This window comes from Triturus cristatus, chromosome 6 (genome assembly GCF_964204655.1).
Source record: "Triturus cristatus chromosome 6, aTriCri1.1, whole genome shotgun sequence".
NCBI classification, from domain to species: domain Eukaryota; kingdom Metazoa; phylum Chordata; class Amphibia; order Caudata; family Salamandridae; genus Triturus; species Triturus cristatus.
The window spans coordinates 99,596,215-99,610,878 of record NC_140589.1 but is presented as its reverse complement, the minus strand read 5'-3'; the positions used below and the strand labels follow the sequence as shown (position 1 = coordinate 99,610,878).

The window sequence follows — 14,664 nt, the reverse complement described above, 5'->3', positions numbered from 1 at the left end:
GAGAAATATGATCATTTCCCTCGCAGTGGCTTATAGGATTGTCTTCTTGGAAGAGTGCAGTGAGTTTTTTTCTTGCTCTAGCCACTATTGGCCTAAGCTCTGTGCATTTTTTGGTTCCTAATATCTTTCTCACCCTTTAGATGAAAAAGCACCATTGGGTCAGGATGGCCAAGTGGTCTAAGGCGCTGCGTTAAGGCCGCAGTCTCTCCTGGAGGCGTGGGTTCGAATCCCACTTCTGACAAAACTTGAATTACATTTTCTCTCTCAGTTCCTTTAGAATCTCAGCTAAAAATTGGCAATGTAAATAATATCTGAATAAGTACCAAACTTCAGTTTCAACTGCAAATGCATTTGCCCTATTCTATCTTTAACGTTAATGTAATATTCTTCTAGCACTCGTGGTGTTTTATATTTCTTTTGTGGGGTACTTTAAAAATCTTTTTTATGAAAGAAATGGGTTACATTAAGTCTTGTGATGTTTTAGGTTTCCAATAAGGAGGTTTTAAATTTTATGTCACGTCATTTTCAGATGCTTCATTCAAGAGATGTTTCCACTATAGAATGCAGAGCAAGGGCAAAAATACAAGTGATAGAGCGAGTGAGTGAGAAGGAGTGTTGTGGAAGGAGAGAATGAAACAAAGACAGAGTGAGTGAACGGCAGGGAGGCATAGAAGAGTAGTCTAGTAGTGAAGGAGACCTGCTTTTCCCTGCTCTTGACCTCCCACCCATCCCCAAACAACCACAAACATACCTTCTGTGCAAAGTTGGTATGCAGAATTTCACGCCTCAGCAAGTGAGGGTGAGTCCCAGGCCAGGGGCTAAAGAGCAAAAGAGTGCCTGTGCTCAGACTTTCCCTGCTAGAGATAGTTTATCTGGAACAAGGCCTACTCTCTTGTATCCAGCAAGGATCTAGAAATCCTGCATGAATCTGCAAGGCACATTGGCAGCATAAATTTGCATAAACTGCCCCACCTATTGCCTTCCTACTTCCTGTGCTGTAGTTGTTTGTGTAGAGAGAGAGGTCGCAGGCAAGGAAATGTTGTGAGTCGGATACAGGACCCTAAATAGCTGGTGAGAGGTATGTGGTGTTCTAAAAGCATGAAAACTGTATACCTGTGAAATAAAGTGCTTTCGTATGTGTTCTTCTGTGTTTATTGTCCTGTGCATAAAGTTGCACCTTGTGTTTGAAGGTTTAAATTATTTCAGGCTTGCATGGAGGTAGACGTTTCTGAGTAACTTTTATTCATTTCTTAAAAGCCTATACTGTCAGGATGGCCGAGAGGTCTAAGGCGCTGTGTTTAGGCCACAGTCTCCTTAGGAGGCGTGGGTTCGGATCCCACTTCTGACATGCCTTTTGGAGATTTAATCTCCTTTATCTGGTTAACATCTGATGGAAGTTGCATCTGTTGGTCTTCACTTGGCACGTTATTCCGTTCTCCTCTTGTCAAGAGAGATGGGGTTTCTCATATATTTAGGTTCTATAACGTCTTGCTGACAAAGCGCAATCCTTACCAAATGAGCATAGGACCCATGTAAGAGGTCATCTGGAAGAGTCATGCTCTTGTATGCCCTGGCCAGATGGGCCCTGCAAATTTGGAAGAATGCCATGCATCTGGTAGACAACTGGACTCCAGCACACTTACAGCAATTTCCTTAGGGCTTTGATCAGGGGCTGCTTAAATTTGCATACTCCACCCTATGTTGTGACTTTGAGATCCCTTGTTGAAATTGCTTTAGCCAGCCAAGAGGTGGCTATTGTCTCAATTTCAAAGCAGCTTTGAGCCGTTCAAGTGGCTGGTGAATAGCACTTTCTCTTTGTTCGCCTCAAAGTTCTAAAGAGTTCTCCATAGGTCCTGCTCTGTACAGATTGTTCAAAGATCTGTTGGAAGTGCATATAATAGGATAAATAAATTGAGGGCATTCCTTTTCAGTACCTCACCTGCATGGCTGTCTGGCCTCTGGAAGATGCTGGGAAAGCAAGTCAGGATGGCCGAGTGGTCTAAGGCGCTGCGTTCAGGTCGCAGTCTCCTCTGGAGGTGTGGGTTCAAATCCCACTTCTGACAGTCCTGTGTTTACTCTAATTTTTTTCTTGAGAAATATGATCATTTCCCTCGCAGTGGCTTATAGGATTGTCTTCTTGGAAGAGTGCAGTGAGTTTTTTTCTTGCTCTAGCCACTATTGGCCTAAGCTCTGTGCATTTTTTGGTTCCTAATATCTTTCTCACCCTTTCGATGAAAAAGCAGCATGGGGTCAGGATGGCCGAGTGGTCTAAGGCGCTGCTTTAAGGCCGCAGTCTCTCCTGGAGGCGTGGGTTCAAATCCCACTTCTGACAAAACTTGAATTCCATTTTCTCTCTCAGTTCCTTTAGAATCTCAGCTAAAAATTGGCAATGTAAATAATATCTGAATAAGTACCAAACTTCAGTTTCAACTGCAAATGCATTTGCCCTATTCTATCTTTAACGTTAATGTAATATTCTTCTAGCACTCGTGGTGTTTTATATTTGTTTTGTGGGGTACTTTAAAAATCTTTTTTATGAAAGAAATGGGTTACATTAAGTCTTGTGATGTTTTAGGTTTACAATAAGGAGGTTTTAAATTTTATGTCACGTCATTTTCAGATGCTTCATTCAAGAGATGTTTCCACTATAGAATGCAGAGCAAGGGCAAAAATACAAGTGATAGAGCGAGTGAGTGAGAAGGAGTGTTGTGGAAGGAGAGAATGAAACAAAGACAGAGTGAGTGAATGGCAGGGAGGCATAGAAGAGGAGTCTAGTAGTGCAGGAGACCTGCTTTTCCCTGCTCTTGACCTCCCACCCATCCCCAAACAACCACAAACATACCTTCTGTGCAAAGTTGGTATGCAGATTTTCACGCCTCAGCAAGTGAGGGTGAGTCCCAGGCCAGGGGCTAAAGAGCAAAAGAGTGCCTGTGCTCAGACTTTCCCTGCTAGGGATAGTTTATCTGGAACAAGGCCTACTCTCTTGTATCCAGCAAGGATCTAGAAATCCTGCATGAATCTGCAAGGCACATTGGCAGCATAAATTTGCATAAACTGCCCCACCTATTGCCTTCCTACTTCCTGTGCTGTAGTTGTTTGTGTAGAGAGAGAGGTCGCAGGCAAGGAAATGTTGTGAGTCGGATACAGGACCCTAAATAGCTGGTGAGAGGTATGTGGTGTTCTAAAAGCATGAAAACTGTATACCTGTGAAATAAAGTGCTTTCGTATGTGTTCTTCTGTGTTCATTGTCCTGTGCATAAAGTTGCACCTTGTGTTTGAAGGTTTAAATTATTTCAGGCTTGCATGGAGGTAGACGTTTCTGAGTAACTTTTATTCATTTCTTAAAAGTCTATACTGTCAGGATGGCCGAGAGGTCTAAGGCGCTGTGTTTAGACCACAGTCTCCTTTGGAGGCGTGGGTTCGAATCCCACTTCTGACATGCCTTTTGGAGATTTAATCTCCTTTATCAGGTTAACATCTGATGGAAGTTGCATCTGTTGGTCTTCACTTCGCACGTTATTCCGTTCTCCTCTTGTCAAGAGAGATGGGGTTTCTCATATATTTAGGTTCTATAACGTCTTGCTGACAAAGCGCAATCCTTACCAAATGAGCATAGGACCCATGTAAGAGGTCATCTGGAAGAGTCATGCTCTTGTATGCACTGGCCAGACGGGCCCTGCAAATTTGGAAGAATGCCATGCATCTGGTAGACAACTGGACTCCAGCACACTTACAGCAATTTCCTTAGGGCTTTGATCAGGGGCTGCTTAAATTTGCATACTCCACCCTATGTTGTGACTTTGAGATCCCTTGTTGAAATTGCTTTAGCCAGCCAAGAGGTGGCTATTGTCTCAATTTCAAAGCAGCTTTGAGCCGTTCAAGTGGCTGGTGAATAGCACTTTCTCTTTGTTCGCCTCAAAGTTCTAAAGAGTTCTCCATAGGTCCTGCTCTGTACAGATTGTTCAAAGATCTGTTGGAAGTGCATATAATAGGATAAATAAATTGAGGGCATTCCTTTTCAGTACCTCACCTGCATGGCTGTCTGGCCTCTGGAAGATGCTGGGAAAGAAAGTCAGGATGGCCGAGTGGTCTAAGGCGCTGCGTTCAGGTCGCAGTCTCCTCTGGAGGCGTGGGTTCAAATCCCACTTCTGACAGTCCTGTGTTTACTCTAATTATTTTCTTGAGAAATATGATCATTTCCCTCGCAGTGGCTTATAGGATTGTCTTCTTGGAAGAGTGCAGTGAGTTTTTTTCTTGCTCTAGCCACTATTGGCCTCAGCTCTGTGCATTTTTTGGTTCCTAATATCTTTCTCACCCTTTAGATGAAAAAGCAGCATGGGGTCAGGATGGCCGAGTGGTCTAAGGCGCTGCGTTAAGGCCGCAGTCTCTCCTGGAGGCGTGGGTTCGAATCCCACTTCTGACAAAACTTGAATTCCATTTTCTCTCTCAGTTCCTTTAGAATCTCAGCTAAAAATTGGCAATGTAAATAATATCTGAATAAGTACCAAACTTCAGTTTCAACTGCAAATGCATTTGCCCTATTCTATCTTTAACGTTAATGTAATATTCTTCTAGCACTCGTGGTGTTTTATATTTGTTTTGTGGGGTACTTTAAAAATCTTTTTTATGAAAGAAATGGGTTACATTAAGTCTTGTGATGTTTTAGGTTTCCAATAAGGAGGTTTTAAATTTTATGTCACGTCATTTTCAGATGCTTCATTCAAGAGATGTTTCCACTATAGAATGCAGAGCAAGGGCAAAAATACAAGTGATAGAGCGAGTGAGTGAGAAGGAGTGTTGTGGAAGGAGAGAATGAAACAAAGACAGAGTGAGTGAATGGCAGGGAGGCATAGAAGAGGAGTCTAGTAGTGAAGGAGACCTGCTTTTCCCTGCTCTTGACCTCCCACCCATCCCCAAACAACCACAAACATACCTTCTGTGCAAAGTTGGTATGCAGAATTTCACGCCTCAGCAAGTGAGGGTGAATCCCAGGCCAGGGGCTAAAGAGCAAAAGAGTGCCTGTGCTCAGACTTTCCCTGCTAGGGATAGTTTATCTGGAACAAGGCCTACTCTCTTGTATCCAGCAAGGATCTAGAAATCCTGCATGAATCTGCAAGGCACATTGGCAGCATAAATTTGCATAAACTGCCCCACCTATTGCCTTCCTACTTCCTGTGCTGTAGTTGTTTGTGTAGAGAGAGAGGTCGCAGGCAAGGAAATGTTGTGAGTCGGATACAGGACCCTAAATAGCTGGTGAGAGGTATGTGGTGTTCTAAAAGCATGAAAACTGTATACCTGTGAAATAAAGTGCTTTCGTATGTGTTCTTCTGTGTTTATTGTCCTGTGCATAAAGTTGCACCTTGTGTTTGAAGGTTTAAATTATTTCAGGCTTGCATGGAGGTAGACGTTTCTGAGTAACTTTTATTCATTTCTTAAAAGCCTATACTGTCAGGATGGCCGAGAGGTCTAAGGCGCTGTGTTTAGGCCACAGTCTCCTTTGGAGGCGTGGGTTCGAATCCCACTTCTGACATGCCTTTTGGAGATTTAATCTCCTTTATCAGGTTAACATCTGATGGAAGTTGCATCTGTTGGTCTTCACTTGGCACGTTATTCCGTTCTCCTCTTGTCAAGAGAGATGGGGTTTCTCATATATTTAGGTTCTATAACGTCTTGCTGACAAAGCGCAATCCTTACCAAATGAGCATAGGACCCATGTAAGAGGTCATCTGGAATAGTCATGCTCTTGTATGCACTGGCCAGACGGGCCCTGCAAATTTGGAAGAATGCCATGCATCTGCTAGACAACTGGACTCCAGCACACTTACAGCAATTTCCTTAGGGCTTTGATCAGGGGCTGCTTAAATTTGCATACTCCACCCTATGTTGTGACTTTGAGATCCCTTGTTGAAATTGCTTTAGCCAGCCAAGAGGTGGCTATTGTCTCAATTTCAAAGCAGCTTTGAGCCGTTCAAGTGGCTGGTGAATAGCACTTTCTCTTTGTTTGCCTCAAAGTTCTAAAGAGTTCTCCATAGGTCCTGCTCTGTACAGATTGTTCAAAGATCTGTTGGAAGTGCATATAATAGGATAAATAAATTGAGGGCATTCCTTTTCAGTACCTCACCTGCATGGCTGTCTGGCCTCTGGAAGACGCTGGGAAAGCAAGTCAGGATGGCCGAGTGGTCTAAGGCGCTGCGTTCAGGTCGCAGTCTCCTCTGGAGGCGTGGGTTCAAATCCCACTTCTGACAGTCCTGTGTTTACTCTAATTATTTTCTTGAGAAATATGATCATTTCCCTCGCAGTGGCTTATAGGATTGTCTTCTTGGAAGAGTGCAGTGAGTTTTTTTCTTGCTCTAGCCACTATTGGCCTCAGCTCTGTGCATTTTTTGGTTCCTAATATCTTTCTCACCCTTTAGATGAAAAAGCAGCATGGGGTCAGGATGGCCGAGTGGTCTAAGGCGCTGCGTTAAGGCCGCAGTCTCTCCTGGAGGCGTGGGTTCGAATCCCACTTCTGACAAAACTTGAATTCCATTTTCTCTCTCAGTTCCTTTAGAATCTCAGCTAAAAATTGGCAATGTAAATAATATCTGAATAAGTACCAAACTTCAGTTTCAACTGCAAATGCATTTGCCCTATTCTATCTTTAACGTTAATGTAATATTCTTCTGGCACTCGTGGTGTTTTATATTTGTTTTGTGGGGTACTTTAAAAATCTTTTTTATGAAAGAAATGGGTTACATTAAGTCTTGTGATGTTTTAGGTTTCCAATAAGGAGGTTTTAAATTTTATGTCACGTCATTTTCAGATGCTTCATTCAAGAGATGTTTCCACTATAGAATGCAGAGCAAGGGCAAAAATACAAGTGATAGAGCGAGTGAGTGAGAAGGAGTGTTGTGGAAGGAGAGAATGAAACAAAGACAGAGTGAGTGAATGGCAGGGAGGCATAGAAGAGGAATCTAGTAGTGAAGGAGACCTGCTTTTCCCTGCTCTTGACCTCCCACCCATCCCCAAACAACCACAAACATACCTTCTGTGCAAAGTTGGTATGCAGAATTTCACGCCTCAGCAAGTGAGGGTGAGTCCCAGGCCAGGGGCTAAAGAGCAAAAGAGTGCCTGTGCTCAGACTTTCCCTGCTAGGGATAGTTTATCTGGAACAAGGCCTACTCTCTTGTATCCAGCAAGGATCTAGAAATCCTGCATGAATCTGCAAGGCACATTGGCAGCATAAATTTGCATAAACTGCCCCACCTATTGCCTTCCTACTTCCTGTGCTGTAGTTGTTTGTGTAGAGAGAGAGGTCGCAGGCAAGGAAATGTTGTGAGTCAGATACAGGACCCTAATTAGCTGGTGAGAGGTATGTGGTGTTCTAAAAGCATGAAAACTGTATACCTGTGAAATAAAGTGCTTTCGTATGTGTTCTTCTGTGTTTATTGTCCTGTGCATAAAGTTGCACCTTGTGTTTGAAGGTTTAAATTATTTCAGGGTTGCATGGAGGTAGACGTTTCTGAGTAACTTTTATTCATTTCTTAAAAGCATATACTGTCAGGATGGCCGAGAGGTCTAAGGCGCTGTGTTTAGGCCACAGTCTCCTTTGGAGGCGTGGGTTCGATTCCCACTTCTGACATGCCTTTTGGAGATTTAATCTCCTTTATCAGGTTAACATCTGATGGAAGTTGCATCTGTTGGTCTTCACTTGGCACGTTATTCCGTTCTCCTCTTGTCAAGAGAGATGGGGTTTCTCATATATTTAGGTTCTATAACGTCTTGCTGACAAAGCGCAATCCTTACCAAATGAGCATAGGACCCATGTAAGAGGTCATCTGGAAGAGTCATGCTCTTGTATGCCCTGGCCAGACGGGCCCAGCAAATTTGGAAGAATGCCATGCATCTGGTAGACAACTGGACTCCAGCACACTTACAGCAATTTCCTTAGGGCTTTGATCAGGGGCTGCTTAAATTTGCATACTCCACCCTATGTTGTGACTTTGAGATCCCTTGTTGAAATTGCTTTAGCCAGCCAAGAGGTGGCTATTGTCTCAATTTCAAAGCAGCTTTGAGCCGTTCAAATGGCTGGTGAATAGCACTTTCTCTTTGTTCGCCTCAAAGTTCTAAAGAGTTCTCCATAGGTCCTGCTCTGTACAGATTGTTCAAAGATCTGTTGGAAGTGCATATAATAGGATAAATAAATTGAGGGCATTCCTTTTCAGTACCTCACCTGCATGGCTGTCTGGCCTCTGGAAGATGCTGGGAAAGCAAGTCAGGATGGCCGAGTGGTCTAAGGCGCTGCGTTCAGGTCGCAGTCTCCTCTGGAGGTGTGGGTTCAAATCCCACTTCTGACAGTCCTGTGTTTACTCTAATTTTTTTCTTGAGAAATATGATCATTTCCCTCGCAGTGGCTTATAGGATTGTCTTCTTGGAAGAGTGCAGTGAGTTTTTTTCTTGCTCTAGCCACTATTGGCCTAAGCTCTGTGCATTTTTTGGTTCCTAATATCTTTCTCACCCTTTAGATGAAAAAACAGCATGGGGTCAGGATGGCCGAGTGGTCTAAGGCGCTGCGTTAAGGCCGCAGTCTCTCCTGGAGGCGTGGGTTCAAATCCCACTTCTGACAAAACTTGAATTCCATTTTCTCTCTCAGTTCCTTTAGAATCTCAGCTAAAAATTGGCAATGTAAATAATATCTGAATAAGTACCAAACTTCAGTTTCAACTGCAAATGCATTTGCCCTATTCTATCTTTAACGTTAATGTAATATTCTTCTAGCACTCGTGGTGTTTTATATTTGTTTTGTGGGGTACTTTAAAAATCTTTTTTATGAAAGAAATGGGTTACATTAAGTCTTGTGATGTTTTAGGTTTCCAATAAGGAGGTTTTAAATTTTATGTCACGTCATTTTCAGATGCTTCATTCAAGAGATGTTTCCACTATAGAATGCAGAGCAAGGGCAAAAATACAAGTGATAGAGCGAGTGAGTGAGAAGGAGTGTTGTGGAAGGAGAGAATGAAACAAAGACAGAGTGAGTGAATGGCAGGGAGGCATAGAAGAGGAGTCTAGTAGTGAAGGAGACCTGCTTTTCCCTGCTCTTGACCTCCCACCCATCCCCAAACAACCACAAACATACCTTCTGTGCAAAGTTGGTATGCAGAATTTCACGCCTCAGCAAGTGAGGGTGAGTCCCAGGCCAGGGGCTAAAGAGCAAAAGAGTGCCTGTGCTCAGACTTTCCCTGCTAGGGATAGTTTATCTGGAACAAGGCCTACTCTCTTGTATCCAGCAAGGTTCTAGAAATCCTGCATGAATCTGCAAGGCACATTGGCAGCATAAATTTGCATAAACTGCCCCACCTATTGCCTTCCTACTTCCTGTGCTGTAGTTGTTTGTGTAGAGAGAGAGGTCGCAGGCAAGGAAATGTTGTGAGTCGGATACAGGACCCTAAATAGCTGGTGAGAGGTATGTGGTGTTCTAAAAGCATGAAAACTGTATACCTGCGAAATAAAGTGCTTTCGTATGTGTTCTTCTGTGTTTATTGTCCTGTGCATAAAGTTGCACCTTGTGTTTGAAGGTTTAAATTATTTCAGGCTTGCATGGAGGTAGACGTTTCTGAGTAACTTTTATTCATTTCTTAAAAGCCTATACTGTCAGGATGGCCGAGAGGTCTAAGGCGCTGTGTTTAGGCCAGAGTCTCCTTTGGAGGCGTGGGTTCGAATCCCACTTCTGACATGCCTTTCGGAGATTTAATCTCCTTTATCAGGTTAACATCTGATGGAAGTTGCATCTGTTGGTCTTCACTTGGCACGTTATTCCGTTCTCCTCTTGTCAAGAGAGATGGGGTTTCTCATATATTTAGGTTCTATAACGTCTTGCTGACAAAGCGCAATCCTTACCAAATGAGCATAGGACCCATGTAAGAGGTCATCTGGAAGAGTCATGCTCTTGTATGCCCTGGCCAGACGGGCCCTGCAAATTTGGAAGAATGCCATGCATCTGGTAGACAACTGGACTCCAGCACACTTACAGCAATTTCCTTAGGGCTTTGATCAGGGGCTGCTTAAATTTGCATACTCCACCCTATGTTGTGACTTTGAGATCCCTTGTTGAAATTGCTTTAGCCAGCCAAGAGGTGGCTATTGTCTCAATTTCAAAGCAGCTTTGAGCCGTTCAAGTGGCTGGTGAATAGCACTTTCCCTTTGTTCGCCTCAAAGTTCTAAAGAGTTCTCCATAGGTCCTGCTCTGTACAGATTGTTCAAAGATCTGTTGGAAGTGCATATGCTAGGATAAATAAATTGAGGGCATTCCTTTTCAGTACCTCACCTGCATGGCTGTCTGGCCTCTGGAAGATGCTGGGAAAGCAAGTCAGGATGGCCGAGTGGTCTAAGGCGCTGCGTTCAGGTCGCAGTCTCCTCTGGAGGCGTGGGTTCAAATCCCACTTCTGACAGTCTTTTGTTTACTCTAATTTTTTTCTTGAGAAATATGATCATTTCCCTCGCAGTGGCTTATAGGATTGTCTTCTTGGAAGAGTGCAGTGAGTTTTTTTCTTGCTCTAGCCACTATTGGCCTAAGCTCTGTGCATTTTTTGGTTCCTAATATCTTTCTCACCCTTTAGATGAAAATGCAGCATGGGGTCAGGATGGCCGAGTGGTCTAAGGTGCTGCATTAAGGCCGCAGTCTCTCCTGGAGGCGTGGGTTCGAATCCCACTTCTGACAAAACTTGAATTCCATTTTCTCTCTCAGTTCCTTTAGAATCTCAGCTAAAAATTGGCAATGTAAATAATATCTGAATAAGTACCAAACTTCAGTTTCAACTGCAAATGCATTTGCCCTATTCTATCTTTAACGTTAATGTAATATTCTTCTAGCACTCGTGGTGTTTTATATTTGTTTTGTGGGGTACTTTAAAAATCTTTTTTATGAAAGAAATGGGTTACATTAAGTCTTGTGATGTTTTAGGTTTCCAATACGGAGGTTTTAAATTTTATGTCACGTCATTTTCAGATGCTTCATTCAAGAGATGTTTCCACTATAGAATGCAGAGCAAGGGCAAAAATACAAGTGATAGAGCGAGTGAGTGAGAAGGAGTGTTGTGGAAGGAGAGAATGAAACAAAGACAGAGTGAGTGAACGGCAGGGAGGCATAGAAGAGGAGTCTAGTAGTGAAGGAGACCTGCTTTTCCCTGCTCTTGACCTCCCACCCATCCCCAAACAACCACAAACATACCTTCTGTGCAAAGTTGGTATGCAGAATTTCATGCCTCAGCAAGTGAGGGTGAGTCCCAGGCCAGGGGCTAAAGAGCAAAAGAGTGCCTGTGCTCAGACTTTCCCTGCTAGGGATAGTTTATCTGGAACAAGGCCTACTCTCTTGTATCCAGCAAGGATCTAGAAATCCTGCATGAATCTGCAAGGCACATTGGCAGCATAAATTTGCATAAACTGCCCCACCTATTGCCTTCCTACTTCCTGTGCTGTAGTTGTTTGTGTAGAGAGAGAGGTCGCAGGCAAGGAAATGTTGTGAGTCGGATACAGGACCCTAAATAGCTGGTGAGAGGTATGTGGTGTTCTAAAAGCATGAAAACTGTATACCTGTGAAATAAAGTGCTTTCGTATGTGTTCTTCTGTGTTTATTGTCCTGTGCATAAAGTTGCACCTTGTGTTTGAAGGTTTAAATTATTTCAGGCTTGCATGGAGGTAGACGTTTCTGAGTAACTTTTATTCATTTCTTAAAAGCCTATACTGTCAGGATGGCCGAGAGGTCTAAGGCGCTGTGTGTCGGCCACAGTCTCCTTTGGAGGCGTGGGTTCGAATCCCACTTCTGACATGCCTTTTGGAGATTTAATCTCCTTTATCAGGTTAACATCTGATGGAAGTTGCATCTGTTGGTCTTCACTTGGCACGTTATTCCGTTCTCCTCTTGTCAAGAGAGATGGGGTTTCTCATATATTTAGGTTCTATAACGTCTTGCTGACAAAGCGCAATCCTTACCAAATGAGCATAGGACCCATGTAAGAGGTCATCTGGAATAGTCATGCTCTTGTATGCACTGGCCAGACGGGCCCTGCAAATTTGGAAGAATGCCATGCATCTGGTAGACAACTGGACTCCAGCACACTTACAGCAATTTCCTTAGGGCTTTGATCAGGGGCTGCTTAAATTTGCATACTCCACCCTATGTTGTGACTTTGAGATCCCTTGTTGAAATTGCTTTAGCCAGCCAAGAGGTGGCTATTGTCTCAATTTCAAAGCAGCTTTGAGCCGTTCAAGTGGCTGGTGAATAGCACTTTCTCTTTGTTCGCCTCAAAGTTCTAAAGAGTTCTCCATAGGTCCTGCTCTGTACAGATTGTTCAAAGATCTGTTGGAAGTGCATATAATAGGATAAATAAATTGAGGGCATTCCTTTTCAGTACCTCACCTGCATGGCTGTCTGGCCTCTGGAAGATGCTGGGAAAGCAAGTCAGCATGGCCGAGTGGTCTAAGGCGCTGCGTTCAGGTCGCAGTCTCCTCTGGAGGCGTGGGTTCAAATCCCACTTCTGACAGTCCTGTGTTTACTCTAATTTTTTTCTTGAGAAATATGATCATTTCCCTCGCAGTGGCTTATAGGATTGTCTTCTTGGAAGAGTGCAGTGAGTTTTTTTCTTGCTCTAGCCACTATTGGCCTAAGCTCTGTGCATTTTTTGGTTCCTAATATCTTTCTCACCCTTTAGATGAAAAAGCAGCATGGGGTCAGGATGGCCGAGTGGTCTAAGGCGCTGCGTTAAGGCCGCAGTCTCTCCTGGAGGCGTGGGTTCGAATCCCACTTCTGACAAAACTTGTATTCCATTTTCTCTCTCAGTTCCTTGAGAATCTCAGCTAAAAATTGGCAATGTAAATAATATCTGAATAAGTACCAAACTTCAGTTTCAACTGCAAATGCATTTGCCCTATTCTATCTTTAACGTTAATGTAATATTCTTCTAGCACTCGTGGTGTTTTATATTTGTTTTGTGGGGTACTTTAAAAATCTTTTTTATGAAAGAAATGGGTTACATTAAGTCTTGTGATGTTTTAGGTTTCCAATAAGGAGGTTTTAAATTTTATGTCACGTCATTTTCAGATGCTTCATTCAAGAGATGTTTCCACTATAAAATGCAGAGCAAGGGCAAAAATACAAGTGATAGAGCGAGTGAGTGAGAAGGAGTGTTGTGGAAGGAGAGAATGAAACAAAGACAGAGTGAGTGAATGGCAGGGAGGCATAGAAGAGGAGTCTAGTAGTGAAGGAGACCTGCTTTTCCCTGCTCTTGACCTCCCACCCATCCCCAAACAACCACAAACATACCTTCTGTGCAAAGTTGGTATGCAGAATTTCACGCCTCAGCAAGTGAGGGTGAGTCCCAGGCCAGGGGCTAAAGAGCAAAAGAGTGCCTGTGCTCAGACTTTCCCTGCTAGGGATAGTTTATCTGGAACAAGGCCTACTCTCTTGTATCCAGCAAGGATCTAGAAATCCTGCATGAATCTGCAAGGCACATTGGCAGCATAAATTTGCATAAACTGCCCCACCTATTGCCTTCCTACTTCCTGTGCTGTAGTTGTTTGTGTAGAGAGAGAGGTTGCAGGCAAGGAAATGTTGTGAGTCGGATACAGGACCCTAAATAGCTGGTGAGAGGTATGTGGTGTTCTAAAAGCATGAAAACTGTATACCTGTGAAATAAAGTGCTTTCGTATGTGTTCTTCTGTGTTTATTGTCCTGTGCATAAAGTTGCACCTTGTGTTTGAATGTTTAAATTATTTCAGGCTTGCATGGAGGTAGACGTTTCTGAGTAACTTTTATTCATTTCTTAAAAGCCTATACTGTCAGGATGGCCGAGAGGTCTAAGGTGCTGTGTTTAGGCCACAGTCTCCTTTGGAGGCGTGGGTTCGAATTCCACTTCTGACATTCCTTTTGGAGATTTAATCTCCTTTATCAGGTTAACATCTGATGGAAGTTGCATCTGTTGGTCTTCACCTGGCACGTTATTCCGTTCTCCTCTTGTCAAGAGAGATGGGGTTTCTCATATATTTAGGTTCTATAACGTCTTGCTGACAAAGCGCAATCCTTACCAAATGAGCATAGGACCCATGTAAGAGGTCATCTGGAAGAGTCATGCTCTTGTATGCCCTGGCCAGACGGGCCCTGCAAATTTGGAAGAATGGCATGCATCTGGTAGACAACTGGACTCCAGCACACTTACAGCAATTTCCTTAGGGCTTTGATCAGGGGCTGCTTAAATTTGCATACTCCACCCTATGTTGTGACTTTGAGATCCCTTGTTGAAATTGCTTTAGCCAGCCAAGAGGTGGCTATTGTCTCAATTTCAAAGCAGCTTTGAGCCGTTCAAGTGGCTGGTGAATAGCACTTTCTCTTTGTTCGCCTCAAAGTTCTAAAGAGTTCTCCATAGGTCCTGCTCTGTACAGATTGTTCAAAGATCTGTTGGAAGTGCATATAATAGGATAAATAAATTGAGGGCATTCCTTTTCAGTACCTCACCTGCATGGCTGTCTGGCCTCTGGAAGATGCTGGGAAAGCAAGTCAGGATGGCCGAGTGGTCTAAGGCGCTGCGTTCAGGTCGCAGTCTCCTCTGGAGGCGTGGGTTCAAATCCCACTTCTGACAGTCCTGTGTTTACTCTAATTATTTTCTTGAGAAATATGATCATTTCCCTCGCAGT

General features: G+C 43.4%; 16 non-coding genes across 16 annotated transcripts; all 16 read left to right on the top strand.

Moving 5' to 3' along the window:
* The first annotated feature begins 158 nt into the window (after positions 1 to 158).
* On the top strand, positions 159 to 241 carry TRNAL-AAG (transfer RNA leucine (anticodon AAG)). The gene has a single exon. It is a non-coding gene; the product is annotated as a tRNA-Leu (tRNA).
* Positions 242 to 1,980: 1,739 nt separating this feature from the next.
* TRNAL-CAG (transfer RNA leucine (anticodon CAG)) lies at positions 1,981 to 2,063 on the top strand. The gene has a single exon. It is a non-coding gene; the product is annotated as a tRNA-Leu (tRNA).
* Positions 2,064 to 3,356: 1,293 nt separating this feature from the next.
* TRNAL-UAG (transfer RNA leucine (anticodon UAG)) lies at positions 3,357 to 3,439 on the top strand. The gene has a single exon. It is a non-coding gene; the product is annotated as a tRNA-Leu (tRNA).
* Positions 3,440 to 4,071: 632 nt separating this feature from the next.
* Positions 4,072 to 4,154, top strand: TRNAL-CAG (transfer RNA leucine (anticodon CAG)). The gene has a single exon. It is a non-coding gene; the product is annotated as a tRNA-Leu (tRNA).
* A 186-nt stretch (positions 4,155 to 4,340) lies between these two features.
* On the top strand, positions 4,341 to 4,423 carry TRNAL-AAG (transfer RNA leucine (anticodon AAG)). The gene has a single exon. It is a non-coding gene; the product is annotated as a tRNA-Leu (tRNA).
* Positions 4,424 to 5,447: 1,024 nt separating this feature from the next.
* On the top strand, positions 5,448 to 5,530 carry TRNAL-UAG (transfer RNA leucine (anticodon UAG)). Its single transcript has one exon. It is a non-coding gene; the product is annotated as a tRNA-Leu (tRNA).
* Positions 5,531 to 6,162: 632 nt separating this feature from the next.
* Positions 6,163 to 6,245, top strand: TRNAL-CAG (transfer RNA leucine (anticodon CAG)). Its single transcript has one exon. It is a non-coding gene; the product is annotated as a tRNA-Leu (tRNA).
* A 186-nt stretch (positions 6,246 to 6,431) lies between these two features.
* Positions 6,432 to 6,514, top strand: TRNAL-AAG (transfer RNA leucine (anticodon AAG)). The gene has a single exon. It is a non-coding gene; the product is annotated as a tRNA-Leu (tRNA).
* A 1,024-nt stretch (positions 6,515 to 7,538) lies between these two features.
* Positions 7,539 to 7,621, top strand: TRNAL-UAG (transfer RNA leucine (anticodon UAG)). Its single transcript has one exon. It is a non-coding gene; the product is annotated as a tRNA-Leu (tRNA).
* A 632-nt stretch (positions 7,622 to 8,253) lies between these two features.
* TRNAL-CAG (transfer RNA leucine (anticodon CAG)) lies at positions 8,254 to 8,336 on the top strand. Its single transcript has one exon. It is a non-coding gene; the product is annotated as a tRNA-Leu (tRNA).
* Positions 8,337 to 8,522: 186 nt separating this feature from the next.
* Positions 8,523 to 8,605, top strand: TRNAL-AAG (transfer RNA leucine (anticodon AAG)). The gene has a single exon. It is a non-coding gene; the product is annotated as a tRNA-Leu (tRNA).
* A 1,024-nt stretch (positions 8,606 to 9,629) lies between these two features.
* On the top strand, positions 9,630 to 9,712 carry TRNAL-UAG (transfer RNA leucine (anticodon UAG)). Its single transcript has one exon. It is a non-coding gene; the product is annotated as a tRNA-Leu (tRNA).
* Positions 9,713 to 10,344: 632 nt separating this feature from the next.
* On the top strand, positions 10,345 to 10,427 carry TRNAL-CAG (transfer RNA leucine (anticodon CAG)). Its single transcript has one exon. It is a non-coding gene; the product is annotated as a tRNA-Leu (tRNA).
* A 1,293-nt stretch (positions 10,428 to 11,720) lies between these two features.
* On the top strand, positions 11,721 to 11,803 carry TRNAR-UCG (transfer RNA arginine (anticodon UCG)). The gene has a single exon. It is a non-coding gene; the product is annotated as a tRNA-Arg (tRNA).
* Positions 11,804 to 12,704: 901 nt separating this feature from the next.
* Positions 12,705 to 12,787, top strand: TRNAL-AAG (transfer RNA leucine (anticodon AAG)). The gene has a single exon. It is a non-coding gene; the product is annotated as a tRNA-Leu (tRNA).
* A 1,739-nt stretch (positions 12,788 to 14,526) lies between these two features.
* TRNAL-CAG (transfer RNA leucine (anticodon CAG)) lies at positions 14,527 to 14,609 on the top strand. Its single transcript has one exon. It is a non-coding gene; the product is annotated as a tRNA-Leu (tRNA).
* Positions 14,610 to 14,664: the final 55 nt, after the last annotated feature.